This window comes from Loxodonta africana, chromosome 14 (genome assembly GCF_030014295.1).
Source record: "Loxodonta africana isolate mLoxAfr1 chromosome 14, mLoxAfr1.hap2, whole genome shotgun sequence".
NCBI lineage: Eukaryota > Metazoa > Chordata > Mammalia > Proboscidea > Elephantidae > Loxodonta > Loxodonta africana.
In genome coordinates this window covers 37,269,227-37,285,240 of record NC_087355.1, presented here as the reverse complement: position 1 = coordinate 37,285,240, position 16,014 = coordinate 37,269,227, and the positions used below count along the sequence as shown (strand labels likewise).

Here is a 16,014-nt window from a genome sequence, read left to right as displayed (position 1 = left end):
TATGCCCTCTTTCAGTTTTGACCTAGTTCTGAGCTCTAAGTGCAATTCTATGTCCACCTCACCGATACAATTCATCTCCGAAGGCCAAAATAAATGTTCAATACAAAAGTAAATGCTAGTTTGACTTATTAATCAAAATACTCAAAGGGGGCAAAAGTATATAAACCAGAGAAATGTTCATTAAATCTGTCTACTTCCCAGTATCCAAGGAATATGCTAGTAACTTAGTAGTATGCTAACCCCAAATTGTACATCAATCAGGCTCTGAAAGTTTGAGGAAAAGATGGCTGCTCAGAACACAGAACAAATTTCCCTACAGAAACAATGCTATAATAACCTACTGGATTACCTTCACAATATAAGGAAACCTCCTGTTCCACAGAGATGTTTCAAGGCTTCCACAAAAGCTTCTTTATGTGCATATACAATGCTCCTGGTAAATCAAAGGAAAATTTCAATGTAAACTGAATGATGAGGCCGAAAACGGGTACCAAAACCACTTTACATGCTGTCTGGCACACAGTAAATAAATAGTAAGTTATAGCTATTTTTATCCAGAATCCCTGATTTTAAACTTTGGTGTTCATCAAAACAGCTTCACTTTTCTCATAAACTCTAAGAGGCCGGGAAAAATCCTCACCACCGTGCGCACCGCACTTAGCTGGAAGCCTGGCGCCACAACAGAAAACAGTCGCTGCCCAGGTGATTGCGACTCATGGTGACGCCACGTGTGTGTCAGAGCAGAACTGTGCGCAACAGGATTTTCAATGACTGGTTTTTCAGAAGTAAATCGCCAGACCCTTCTTCCGCAGCACCTTAGGGTGGACTTGAACTGTTAACCTTCTAATTAGTAGCCAAGTACACTAATTGTTTACACCACCCAGGGACTCCGCGTAACAAACAGGAGGTGCTTGATACACATTTACTAACGAAGGCTATTTACTGCCAACTGAATCTTAAAAACAACTAAGTAAGCTTAGGCTCTGAAACCTTGCCTTAGTTTTTAGGTGTTCTTCCAAATGAACCACCATACTCCTATAATGCTTGTTTTTTTTTTTTTCCCCTTTAAAATTATCATCAAAATGAAAAAGTATAAAAATGCATGCAAAAATATTCCTCCAAGTCTCCAGTTTAGAAAGCACTGCTCTAGATCACAAACAGTTCCATTAAATACCTGAGTGAGACAAGACATCTAAAGTTCTCTTCGCTTTAGTTATTTTATTAAATGAGATGGACCACAGAACACATCCATAAATTACTTAGTTCAGAATTACTTAACTGAAAGGCTTCATATTTCATGAAAACAGGAAACAATAGCAAGTAATCATCCAGAATAATTTGCTACCTCAACTCCAACTACTTTCATTTTTACACCATTATTTTCCTCAAACATACCTTTTTACAAAGTTGCAATCCTAATGTACAAATCATTTCGTATTTTTGCCTTCCTGTTCCATTTACAGTAAAAACTGACAATTGCAAACCTGACACAGACCTTGGCCAATATCAGAGAACAATTTAATTTACGCTTAAAAAAAAAACAAAACTGAACCCGTTGCCATTGAGTCGATTCCAACTCATGACGACCCTATAATTTACACTAGCGTAGTGAAAATATAACTTTGACGACAATATTCTAGAAGGCCACAAGATGGTGATGTTGCTCCATACAATGAATCTTTTATTTTAAAAATTAAATCTCTTATGCCAACTTCTTTCCAAAACATTAAGTTTTCCTCAACTGTAAGACTAAGATATCAAAATAGGTTTATACTTTGTTTACTAGAAAACATTAATGAGAAAGAATACCTTCATCAAATTTAACAACAACTATTCTAATTTTTAAGCTAAACAGCTATGATCCTTACAAACAAAACAAACAAAAACAAGACTTAGGCACCATTACTCTGTTTTTTATCACACTGACCTTTCCTTCTCTCCCTGCTGTATTACATCAAAATTTCAAAACCAAAACCAATCCAGCTGCCATCAAGTCAATTCCGACTAATAGCGACCCCACAGGACAGAGTAAAACCGCCACACAGGGTTTCCAAGGAGCGCCTGGTGGATTCGAACTGCCAACCTTTTGGTTAGCAGCCGCAGCTCCTAACTGCTACGCCACCAGGTCATAAAAAAACCTGAAGCATAAGTTTACTTATCATATACTGACTAACTGTATTTTTCATGTTCTTAATTTAAGATGATTCCTATGTTTCTTTTAAAAGAACTGATACCAAAATTTATTTAAGTCAACAAAACTATGCCAAAATGTTACCAGACATGAGAACGAATTACTTTCTTTTCTTTCTAATCTCTCAATTTCTTTAGAAATGGAATACCATGCTTACAATGGGAAAATACCAAAACTTTTAAAACAAAAAATGTATGTGTTTGGTCATTTTCTCCATGCCTTAGTGAATGCAGTTAGAAAACAGATTTCCCATCTCTGTGCTATATAACGTCAATTAAAAAAACATAATTCAAATAACAATATGCATCTTAAAACCTGGGTCCCAAATTTACAGAATCAACTTAAGATGATTTCATAGTCATGTATTTATATGAATACTTACATCAATATAAAAAGGGCTGTGTGTAAATAAATATTCATTAGGCAGAAGGGTAAGGTGATAGAGCGTAAGCATCCGGGCAGGACCTCCTGCACTTTCGTGGGATATCCAAGCAATGCCAGATGCAGGAGAGTCTTAAACCTGGAATCTGAACCAAGTCTCTGACTCTAAAACAGTAAGAATAACAGTGACCATAACATGTTTGGTAGAGGGTAAGTGAAAACGAGAGAAACACTCAATGAGACAGACTGACACAACAACCACAACAATGAGCTTAAAAATATCAAAGATCATGAAAATGGCGCAGGACTGGCCATTGTTTCGTTCCGTTATATATATGGTCACCATGAGTCAGGGCCAACCTGGTATCAACTAACAACATTATGTGTTTGTCACTTAGTAAAAAAATTAACTCTGATTTTATCGGTTACCCTTCAGAGTCACCATTATTATTCCTATTAACAGATGAAGAAAATTAGGTTCCAGGAATTTAATTAAATTGACTAGGGCCACAAAACTAGTAAAAAGCATATTTGAACCCAAATCTCTGGGGCTCAAAGCCAATGTTTTTTCGGTTTTTTTTACTACACCTGAGCTGCAAAAACAGAATATAAAACAAGATATGCTGAGCTAAACCCATACCTTAAATTGAGAGTTTGCGAAATCAATCTGACATCACAATTCTCTTTTTAAAGCTAGCTTAAGTAACTTCACAGCCAAGCAGTTTTGTGGAACTTTTAAGCTAGTCATTGACAATGCTTGTCCTCGACAATGCTTGTCTTCAAAGTTGAGCAAGAAAAAACAATTTTAAAAAGATGAACATGTAAATGCGTAAGAACATTAACAATGAAGGAGGTAAGCTGTTGGGGACCACGTTTAATAAATCATTTCCATGTGTTCTGGGAAAAAAACATTCAGGAGCAACATAACATTCTTACTTTCTGAAGATCATATTTCATGTAATTATATGATTTATAATCCCATATTTTCAAATGACACAAACATTTTCATAGTTACTTTCTTGATTCAAAGTGAGTTACTGTAATAGTATACTTAAGCAACTCAGTGACACAAAACTCCTGTCAGGCCTGCTGACGAGGCTAGTGCTGTTCTATATGGCACTGGTCACTAGAATATCTTGATTCAAAGTTATGTTCACCCAAAACATTTTCTGATTGTTTCTAACTACAGTGAGGATTCTAACTTACCAACATTTAAAGTAGCCATGAAGATTTGCTAGCTCTTTAATTCCAAAGTGCCAATTTCTAGTTTGAGGAGGGTGTATGGGGTAATGTAATATAGAGAACAGTTTTAGAGTCAGGCTTATGTCCACGCTTCAAATCTACTATTTCTGTGTATTTAACCTGAGGCTCAGTTTTCCATCTATAAAATGACTGAACATACTGTACAGCAGTTTTGTGGGGCGGGGGGGCGGAAAAGGGTTAACATTAAATCTAGGAAACTAGCACTGTTTCTAGAATCTGGACTATAGATGGTGCCCAGTAAGTGGTCAATTCCTAACCCTCCCTCACACAAAAAAACCCACTTGCAGCCACACTCCCTGTTACTCCGAGACACAGAAACGACAGTATCGTTCCACCAAACTTCCACAGCAAAACAGAGGGCACGCGCATTTGTGTCACATGGCCATGGTGCAAAATGGTACACAGCAACCCCCCTGCAGCAAGGATCTGATGAAAATGACATTTAAGCACTCGATATATAGTACTGCTAAAATTTTTGTTATAAATACACACTTTCAAGCTATTATTTTAAAGCTATTCAAACAGCAGGCACAATGTTAATTTACTATTTACATATATTCTTACTAAAGAATTTTAGAGGATGTTGCAAAGTAGAAACTTGTCAGCTATTCCTCACTCTTAGAGGAATATATAAAAACCCAAGTTCACAGCAACACTTCCTAAAATGAGAGAATCAATTAAATGGCTAAAAATCTATTTCTAGGATAATGTGATCCTTCTCAAATTTAAAATACAGGGACACAACCTTTTATCCACAAATCCCAAAATTCAAAAAGTTATGAACACTCAGTTGCTTTGTAATTCATTTGGCAGCAAAAACTGAACTGACCTGAACTTACGTGGCAGCAAAATCTGACCCGATGTATGGCTATTTACTTATTAATATTAAACATTTTTCTAAAGAAATTACAGGGCACTGCCCTAGACTTCACTGGGGTTTTATGCAGCACAGTATATGTAGTAATTATCTTCCTAAAATTAAAAAAAATTTTTTTTAATTCTTAAACTCACATGATGTCAATGACAACGGATGTAAGAATAACTACTGAATACTAAAAAAAAAACAAAAAACCAAAACCCATTCCTGTCAAGTCAATTCCCATTCATAGCAACCCTACAAGATAGAGTAGAACTAACTGCCCCACAAGGTTTCCAAGGAGCAGCTAGTGGGTTCGAACTGCCAACTTTCTGGCTAGCAGCTAAGCTCTTAACTACTGTGTGACCAGGACTCCGCCGAATACTAAACGCTAGGTTTAATCCACACAATAAATCTATGAATTAAATATTATTTCCACTTTTAATATGACGAAACTGAGGCTTAAATTAAAGGTTACTTGATCAGTGTTACTCAGCCAATAAGTGAGTATCAGAACTGAAATCCAGGTTTGTCATACTTAAAGGCAACCAACTCTTAAAAGGCAAACTAAACCGCAAAGTTTTAAAACAAGTTATAATTACCAAAACATTTAACCCAGAAAAATGAAATTTCTGAGTACATCATATACTTTCCATTTTGGGTATTCACATATAAACAGCAACACCATGTTTCACAGCTTAAAAAGAGATGTTTATTGTTGCCCCCCACCCCTGGCCAAGAGTGGGCTCACAAAGACCGTGAAAACACACACACACACAAAATCTCTAACAGAAATAACTAATCCTTTTTATTCAAATATAGAAAGAATCATAGGTTTGACTTTTTTTAAAACCACAAAAAATACTAACACAGTAACCTATGCTTATCGCAACCATGTTTTCAGGTTTTTCTAGAGGTAGCCCTAATTTAAAAATATCTGCTATCTCAATGACAGATATGATTAGGTTTTTGGATCCTGTTGGCCACAGGACCAAAGAGGTTTTTAGTGACAAAGGCACAGGCTGTCATCATTATTGCCCTAAGCAAAAGTTAGAGAAAACAAGCTTGAAGTTTTTTTAGGTTGCTTTTAAATCTTTTTGCATGGCTTTATTCGCAAGTCAAGGCCCTTAAGCTAAGCAATGGTTATTCTCCCACGAGACATTTGAGTCCCCCTGTCAATCTACTTTCTACCAAAAAAACTAAAGTTCCAAATTAGACAGAGTCTAATCAAAATCCTTATTTCTGAGAGGTTCATCTTAGCTAATACACAACCAGATTATCTGATAATCATAATGCCTAACAACTCTTTCAGCAGGGATTTTTTTAAAAAAAGAAATGTTTTCACCGAAAAGAATATTTTTTCTTTTGTAAAAGCATGGAGAAATTTTTTTCAACAAGAAAGCCTAATGGATGCCTCTTTCGGGGTCACTTCTCTCATTTACTTCTCACTGAAATCACCTGTATCAGGTTTCTATGGTTTATTTGGGTCAAGTCCTTGGCAATTACCTTAAGCCTCCCTAGACATCTGGAAGGTTCAGCTGTTAAGCTCTTTGTAGTAGGTAACTTGATGAACACTGTAGCTAAAAAACGGTCTCAAGTAGAGAACACTAGAACCCCAAATTACTGATTCAGTTTCTACCAACAGCTCTCGAAGAAAATCATCTGAGGTATCTGTTAAGAATGAAGATTCTGGAGCTCCACTCTCAAGGATCCCAAAACCATAGATCTACAAAGGTACTCAAGAACCTACATGTTTAACAAATATCCCAGATGACTATGACTTTGACAAACATGGGTCTATACTGTATTTCATCTAATGATGGTTGTTAACCATTTCTCATTCCCAGGTTGCACAGCCAAACCATCATCAGCTGATGTACTGCCAGCCATGTTCAGTCAGTATCTTTCCCAGATTCATTGTTCACCTTTTAACAGCTTGTTTATTAAGTTGAGAGATGAGATTTGATATGCAGGTCTGCAGTGCCAAAACTAAGCTACAGTTGTTTTTGAGAAATGAGTGGCCCAGAGCAAAGCGGGCTACTTGTTTGAATTTTCAACTTAATAATAGTGAATTAAGAACAATAAAAACAACTTAAGGGCTGTTATGTTTCAGGCACCACGATTTCTCTTTTATAAACATTATTTCAATCGATCCTTAAAAAAACCCAGGGAAGAAGATATTCTTTACATTTTACAAAAGAGGAGACTGAAGCAGCACTGACTGACTTTAAAGCTAAGGCTCTTAGTTCATGTGCCAGAATGATTTTGTTCTTAAACTTTAAGAGTGGGGTGATCTAATTTTGTTAGAACATCATAATTTAAACAGAGCTAGTTCATTTAGTTAATTCTCCTCCCCATCCCACACAAAGAAAGAGTAGTACATTTTGGCAAGTTGGGGCCAATACACGGCCACAGTATACTACTTCAAGTCAAGACTCAACAGTTTCCTTCCACCCATCCTGTTTAATCATAATGATGGGTATATTACTCAGCTATCAAAAGAACTGGTTTTTCTTAGTTAAGTAAAAGGGGCTATCATGCCTACAGTTCTGTTAATGCTAGTATATTTTAAAACTACTCAAGTAATTTAGGGCAGGGAGGACAGCCATCAACAACTACTTTAACATAATTCTATCCGTCCCCTTCTTTGCACCCTAGCCTTTCCTATTTCTAGAAATCATGTTACTTGATATATTTAATCACCAAACTCCTCCCCACAACAGTCGATATACACTTACTCCTCACTTACCGACTATCTTGTTATCTGACATTCTCCATTTATGACATCAGTAAAAATGCTGCTATCCAACTGTTTTGTGCATTAACGACATACATTTGGAAGCAATGAATGCTGAGGTGCAATTTGATAGAACACTGTAGTCATCCTACATTTCCGCACAATGCTGATTTTTACATAACAACCTGGTCTTTGGAACCTCATCAAGTCGGTAAGTGAGCAGTGGGTACACTACTTCCAGAAATTTGCAAGGATCTGTTTTTGAGTGTATAGGTAATGCTTCAAAAATGCTCCAAAACTATACATTAATAATCTAAATTCTTTAAGTGAAATGAAATGGTTCATGTATTACACTCAGACGCTATAATGTAATAAAAACTGAACACTTATTTTCTTTACTCTATAGTTAGCCATGGCATTATTTGGTAGATAACTTGAAGTTAAAAAAAAGAAAAAGAAAAGAAAAAGACACTGCTGAGGCTAAAATCAAGTGGGGAAAACCCAGCTAGCAATCAATGAACCTACCTATTCTTGGAAATAGTGGCCATTTACCTACTTCTTACATTTCCGTAAAGAGAGAATTCCATTCCAGTCTCCAGAGAGCACTCCCTTTGCTTTGTCTAATCCAATTCAGGAAACCAGGTAAATCACTGCTTCCGAGGGGCCTGGGCACTTGGATTCTGCCCTGCCCTCAAGTGAAGCTAAGTCAATCCTGCCCCTTTACGGCAGCACCTGGATCAAAGCCCAGAGGCCCCAGTTCTGTTCTCCTTTTCTACCCAAGGATGGTGGCATCTATTTCAAACCTTTTCATAGTAAATCGAGTGTGCTATCATTTGCACTTCAGACTCAGCTTTCACTCTGCAAGGCCCAAACCCAAAGTCTAGATTTGGGGAAAGTTAATAGGCAGCTTAAGCCTTACCTTCCATAACAATTTTCCAGAAGCCCTACATTTTGCTGTAATATGGTTGATGTTATACTTGAATATTTGTAGTAATCTGTCACATTTCTGGTCCCAAATTAATTTCACCTCCCAGGACTCACACCCTCCTGCAGTTCCGGCCCTGGACTCTGGGCTAGACCTGTGACTTGCTTTAACCAACAGTACGTGGCAGAAATGACACCGTGATGATTCCAAGCCTAGGCCTGAATATGCTGCTCCTGCTTTTGAACTCTCGCCAGCCCCTAGCCACCACGTAAGGCTGGCAACCCTGCTGGAAAGGCCACTTAGGAAGAGGAAGAGGCCCTAAGACTACATGGGAAGAAAGGAAGATGAGAGGAAGAAAGAAAAGGCTAAGGGGAGAAGGAAGAAGGCTGGGAGGGAGGGAGGAAGGGAAGACTAGCTGTCAGCTGATTCACGTGACCACCAACAAAATCAGCAGAACTGTCCAACTGAGCCCAGCCATGGACAGCAAAACTGTCAGCAAATAAAATGGCTGTTGTTTTAAGTCACTTGGTCTTAGGGTTGTTTGTTACACAGCAATGGATAACCAAAACAATGCTCATCTGGTAACCTGAGTTTGTGCATAATCTGTCCAAAACTAAGACAAAAAGAAGGGCATAGTTATTTATACTCCCTAACTTCTATACAACCTCAGAAGATAGAATTAAAAATCTATGCCCCTTCCACCCCAAAACTATGGCCCTCAGACGCACTGTTAATGCAGAAATGAAACTATTCCTGAAGCCTACCTTCAAAGATTAGACAGGACTATAAAACAAAAAATAATACACATGAGGAATGTGCTTCTTAGCTCAATTAGATACACGAGACCAAATGGGTGGCTCCTGTTTGGAGGCAGGATGAGAAGGCAGGAACGGTCAGGAGCTGGTGGAATGGACACAGGGAACCCAGGTAGGAAGGGGGAGTGTGCTGTCACCTTGTGGGGATTGCAACTAATGTCACAAATCAGTGTATGTATAAACTTTTGTATGAGAAATTAATTAGAACTGTAAACTTTCATCTAAAGCACACACACACGAAAAATAATAAAACTATGCCCTTTTGTGTTTTTTTTTTATGTTAGTGATTCTACTAAACTCCAAGTTCCAAGAGGACAGGCCTCATGTTTGTCATTGCAACACTGTATCCTGAGTACCTAACACAATGTCTGGCAGGTAGTATGTTTCGTGAATGAATAACAAGTTTAACAAATGTCAACACTAAATAAAACAAATGCTAGTCTTCCTTATAACTTAGAAACTGCCCAACATGTGCTTTTACATAATATATTCCTTAAAAAGTTGCTCAAACATGTAAATTTGAAATATGTACTAAGAAGAGCTTCTTAATAGTAATCTCTCTTAAATGGTAAACCTTTTTATGTAATGGTAAAAATTATGAAATATTATGATAGTTACTTTCAGAGATCAGATCCTGATTTATATGCTTCATAAATACAAAATTTCATATGTAGATGCGGTATAGTGAATCACTTAATATGGCCCTTCTAAGCCACAGTCTCTGCAACTCCCACACAATGATTGGGTGGGGCCATGCAACTAAAGTACACGGAACCCTAATGAAGTGTGGTGGGTGGTGGTGTGTGGGAACCCTAATGAGGTGTGGTGGGTGGTGGTGTGTGGGAACCCTAATGAGGTGTGGTGGGTGGTGGTGTGTGGGAACCCTAATGAGGTGTGGTGGGTGGTGGTGTGTGTAAGCTTGCTAGGCCATGATTCCCAGTATTGTGTGGCTGTCCTCCATTTTGTGATCTGATGTAATTATCCTAATTCTCCACCTCCTGTGTATTATAAATCCTAACCCCTATATATTAACTGGGCAGGATTAGCATAGGGTGTATCTTGAGTCATGGCCTTGCAGGAAGGTGTGGCTCAAACCCCACCCTTACTCAAGTTCTGCCCTTCCCTGGGGTGTGGCCTCCATGCAATGTATATATGTGGACCTTCCAGAAGGACTCTGCATTTGGATCCGGCACGCAGCTTGTCACTGTCTGACTTCTGTTCTTGGGACTTGAGCCAGTGGCCAGCCCTCGACCTGCCACTTCTGGAATTCACCAAATTCCACAGCCTTGTGGGCCAGCAGCCTACTGTCTGACCTGATTCAACAGCTTCCACGGCTCTGTGGGCCAGTAATCTGTCATCTGGCTTGCCAACTTGGGTTCATTGGTACCTGCAGCCACATGAGTCAGGAGAAGCCTATGCCTGGCCAATGGATTTGGGACTTGCTATCCTCCACAATCACGTGACCCATTTCCTTGATATGGTTCATGAGTTCTGTGAGACACTGCAACAAATTATGGAACCTAAAGATGGGTGGGAGAGTACTGGGAGGTGAGGGATAGTTGATGTTAGAGATGATGGAGTAGAACAGAATTTGGAAAAGTTGGATATTTGGGACCTCTTTAATCTCTGCCTCATCGGAACAAGCTTTGTGCCGATCCTTATAAAAGAAATTATTCATTTAGTAGACTTTGATAAAAGGTAAGTAAACTGCATCAATAAAAGCAGTAGAATTAAAATGGACAGATTTTCAAAGAGAAATTAGTATCTGCATTTCACCTATGTACTTACCTAGACGAGAAATCGACTTTTGCTTTTCCTTGTTAGAACGATAAATGTCAAAATTACCTACCAACAACCACTACAACGAGGTTACCATTTTAACACAAAGGAGAAAAAATTACAAATTCAGCTCTACACAGTACAACTGTCTAACACAGATTCAAACAGGTAAATTTAAATTTCTTTACATATAACCCTCAATTAAGTTTCCCTTGTAAATGATGAGTCAGTAGTTTAGTGGAAAAAGAACACCAAGCTAGGAATAAAAATACTTGGGTTTTAGTTCTAGTTCTGCCACTTACTAACCACGTACCTTGGAGATTTAATTTTTTAACTTGTTTGAGCCTTAGTGTGCTCATCTAAAAAGCAACTGACCTACCTACTGCTTAGTTATCATGAGAATCAAATGATAAAATATATACAACATTGTAAAAAAAATGCAAAATGCTATACTAAGGTACAATATTTTTCTTAACGCCAGCAAAAAAGTAAAATTCATCCATATATGTGCTTTTTCTTGGACATTTTTCCTCCATTAAGTATTAGTAACTAGTTCCTTGGATACTACCACAAAGAGGAATTTACTGGTTTTTCTGCTGCTTGTTACAAATATGTCATATTTTTATAGAAAGAGTAAAAAAGACAACAATCTTTCTATTAATTAAGGAATCAAAGTTTCTAGGGCTACAGAAGACATCGAATAATAATTTGGTCTGGTTCCCTACTAAAATCAGTAACCAGCAGCCATACAGTAGATTCTGACTCATGGTGACCCTATGTGCTTCATAGTAGAACTGTGCTCCATAGGGTTTTCATGGCTGTGACCTTTTGGAAGCAGATCACCAAGCCTTCCAAGGTGCCTCTGGAGAGGTTTGAACCTCCAACCCTTCGGTTAGTAGCCACGCACTTAACTGCTGTGTCACCTAGGGACTCCTTGGTTCCCTACTACCAGGGAGAAAATGTTATAGGTGCATAAAAATCAACTGTTTACTAATCAAATTATGCTTTAACCATGCTAGGAAGACTTAGCTACTTAATCCTGTGGGAGTGGGGAGGGTGTGGGGGCGGGAGGGCATTTAATAAGGGTACAGATGCTCTTACCGAAAACCTAAGATCCAAGAATCACAAAAATGTTAAAAACTAGAAGAAACCTCCCAGATTCAACCATATCCAACCGATGGTCAATCAGTCGCATTCTCTTCATACAAGAAAGAAAATCATCATTGTCAAGTGACTCGTGATGCCACTTTGCCCACTTGGTAATTGAAATACTTAAGGTAGATCATTTAGCTTCTTGGGCTAGTTTGTTCTGTAATATAAAAGAAGTAAGTGAGTCAAAATTCTATGTAAACTGTAAACCCCATCACAAGTGTGAGGAGATAAGTCTCTAAGCAATCCTCTCTGCTGTAGAGGTTCTTGCCAGGATGGGGGAAGCTGAGTTCTACCATTGTAAAAAGATTCCAGGTTAATTCTGAGAGCTGACCTCCACCCAACCCTGTCCAATGGGTTCCATGGATGAGCTTCACTAGGTTCACGGACTCCTCTGAAATTATATCCACAAAGTGCAGGTACAAATAGGGATATTCCAGTCCAGCAGATTTCTTTAGTTTCACAAAAGGTCAGTTATTCCAAAAAGGTCAGTAAACTACTGACATAAAATTACAAACATATGCTGCTTAAAAAAAGGTAAAAGCTTACATGGATATGCTCAAAATGATACCACCACTCTCCCAACTAACCTGGGTCAGAATCTTAGTTTAACATTTTACTTTCTTCATTTTTTTTCTCATCATCAAGTTCTGTCTGTTCTACACCCTTCCTCCTTTCCATTCCCATTACTGGCAAAGTGCAAAACTTTTGCTAGCTATGACCACAGCAATCGAGAGGTCTTTCTACCTCCAGGCTCTCCCTAGTCCAATTCACACTGTGGCCAGATTAGTACCACTAAAACAGAGCTTTAATCATTTCACACCCAACTTAAACATCACCTGTGAAACCTTAACCACCTACTAAATTCAAGGTCACATTAAAAACAACCCATAAGCTAGCCCAAATTTTTACTTCAAGCTTTATCACCCTCTATTCCTGTACAAAAGGTCCCTGGCTAGCATAAATGGCTAAGCATTTGACTACTAGCCAAAAGGTTGGCGGTCATGCAGTAGATGCTTAATAATTGTGCAAGAAAGTAAAAGAAATTCCAGCCAGCATGGGGTAAAGAGCAAAGATTATGATCTCTTTGAAGGTAAAAACCTTATCTGTGACATCCTCTATCATGCCAGAGGAGCCCTGGTGGTATGGTGGTTAAGTACTCATCTGCTAAGCAAAAGCTCTGCGGTTTGAACCCACCAAACCACTGTGTGGGACAAAGACATGCCAGTCGGCTTCCCTAAAGATTTACAGCCTTGGACACCTACTCTGCCCTCCAGGGTCACTATGAGTCGGAATTTATAGGATGGCAATGGGTTTGCTTTTGGTTATCATGCTAGGCTTCCAAAAAATGTAACTAGCTACTGCTTTTCAAAACTGTGGGGTCATAGGTCTTATAGGCAGTTATGCATTTTAAGGGAAGAACTATCTGAAAATGTTAATAAACTACGTCCCAAAGAATTTTGTGTAGCTCTCAACACTTAGCTATTAAGTTTTTAGTTTAAAAAATATTAACTATTTATAAAAAAATGAGCATTTCCAGTCACTGCTAGGTTACTACTTTATGGCTAAAGACAAATCACATAAATGAATTCTTTTTTAAAAGGTGCAATACATGGTGCACCTTGCTTGTATAATACACGTAGGGCCTTAGTGAGTGGTAAAGCGGGTTTATACATAAGTGAACTCTTGCAGACAACTGTAAACCAGGTATTCAAGGCAAAAACACAAAAGGAATAAAAAAAGATAACTTTGGATATTTTCTTGTCCACAACTATTACCAACAGCATTTTCAAGCAGACACTCAAATCTTTTTGCACACTGACCTACACAAAAAAGGTTAGACTTCTCAAAGAGAAGCAGAAACCCAATCAAGCCATTGGAAAAATATTCTATCCAGAAGTAAAAACTGCAAAATAATACTTATTTTCTTTGGCAATGAAGGCGTCATATTATTACTGGAGCAAAGGAAGCTCAACTCCAAATCGATGGAGTAAAGAAAGCACTGTTCACACACTGCTAATTTAAAGGTTGTAAAAGCAATGGGCAAACTACAAAATAAAAAGATAAGAATGAAAGGAGAGGGTCCAAATCACAGATAAGGACTGTAAAAACTGCAAGGTCACTGGGACCTGCCAGGTCACAAAGGTGGAGGTGGGGGTTGTGTTGGGGGGAGGTGCAGAGCCAGTGAAGAACCGGAGTCTTAAGAACATGTCAGAAAAAGACGTTCTAAGGTTGGAGTCCTGGTTTTGAAACGGCTGAATTGCGGTGAAAGTCGGCGAACGGGCAAAAGTCCACATATTTGTGTTCAGAGGGGAGGTGTTAAGGAAAGGAAGAGAAGGTAGAAAGAAGGTGAAGTGGAGCCTGAGAACTGCGGCTGCAGGGTCACGGAAACACCTCGCTCCGCTCCAATATCAGCCAGCACAGGCCTCTGCCTCTGCCCCTACAACTCGGGGCAAGACCCGTGACCCCACCCCAGCAAACTCCCGGTCCCCGGGCTGGAGAAGGCGGCCAGGACGGCGCGGACCGGCACCCGACCGCCTTTCGAGCTTCCCGCCCGGGCACTGGCGGCTCCGGGCTCCGGGACCGCAGCTAAGGCTCGGGGCCCGCAGCCGCGCCGCCCGCCCCCCGCCTCGCGGCGTCCTTACCCGGCGCGAAGCCGTCGGCTCCCGGCGGCCACGGCAGCGGCGCCTCCTCCTGCGGCGGGCGCCCTCACCCCTCCGCGCCCAAGATCGCCATCTCGCAGTAGACGCGGCGGCGACAGCCACCCAGGCGTCGGCCCTGGCAGCCCAGGCCGCCTGCAGCCTCTCGGAACCCGCACGCCGCTCTCGCCGACACCCGACCCTCCCCCCACCCCACCCCGGCCACGCGCCACCCCCAGGCGACCCCACACCTCCCTCCTCGGGAGCGCGCCGCGTGCCCGCGTCACCGGCGCCGCGCTCCGAGCGCGCGCCTCCCCGCCGGCCCCGGCACCGCGCGCTGCGCCGCGGCCACCCAAAGCCTCCAACTCCGGACCCGGAATCCGGCTTCTCGCGAGCATGCGCAGCGAGGGCGCCCCGATGATGCCTTTAGAAAACTCCGCTCCTCCGGGTCTTCGGAGCGGTCTAGTGGGAGGGCCTGCCAGAGGGAGAAGGGGGTGGGGCCTGAACCTGTGGAAGGGGCGGTGCAGTCGCCGAGATTTGGGAAGAGGTTTCCCCAAACTGGCGGCGGGTACTGCTGACTTGACTTTACTGTGCTTAGCATAACGGGGTGCGTGACCTCAAGTAAGTTCCTCGGGGGCACTGGTGTTCTTGTCTTGAATGCTTTACGGCAAAATAGGCTATTAATAAATACTCCTCGCTGAATGTTTGACACAAAACCCGTTTCAAGAGTAAATTGCTTTTAACAGATAAGTCATAGCAGAAGACCTCCAGTCCATTTTTATTAGTTCTGTAATCAAAACATTACTCCCTCACCCCCACATCAGCCCAGCGTTAAAGCCAATACTTATGGAGCAAGTACGTGTGTTGGCACAATTAATCCACACAGCAATCCTATAAGGCAGACTCTGTTATCCAGCGGGGGGTGCAAATGGCCAATGCCAAAAGGTTAGTGGTTCCAGTCCACCCAGAGGCACCTCAGAAGAAACGCCTGGAGATATACTTCCAAAAAATCAGCCATCGAAAACCCTATGGAGTATAATTCTACTCGGACACACATGTGGTTACCATGAGTCTGGGTCTACTCAACAGCAACTTTTTGTTGTCGTTATATGCACTGTACAAACGAGTCAGCTGGTTTACAGGAGTGTTGTTGGCACTTGGAAGCAGATCCTCCAACCCCAGTCGAGCTTTCAGAAGAAAGTCACCCTTCAAATAGAAGTCAGTGGTGACCACATTTCTGATCAGATTACCTGGCCTTCTACTTCAGAAGGATAACAAA

General features: G+C 40.5%; 1 protein-coding gene across 10 annotated transcripts in view; it reads right to left on the bottom strand.

Annotated features, from left to right (window-relative positions):
• Positions 1-14,863, bottom strand: part of WWP1 (WW domain containing E3 ubiquitin protein ligase 1) — a 119,377-nt gene extending 104,514 nt beyond the window's left edge. For 4 of the 10 annotated variants that reach the window (XM_064267883.1, XM_023545850.2, XM_023545847.2 and 1 more), the window contains exon 1: positions 350-12,002. The gene's annotated coding sequence lies outside the window, so the exon portion shown is untranslated. Of the gene's footprint in view, positions 1-349; positions 12,004-12,048; positions 14,661-14,741 lie in introns of those variants that run through there. The other 6 variants (XM_010588384.3, XM_023545846.2, XM_010588383.3 and 3 more) reach the window with 5 other exon arrangements.
• Between the last annotated feature and the right edge of the window lie 1,151 nt (positions 14,864-16,014).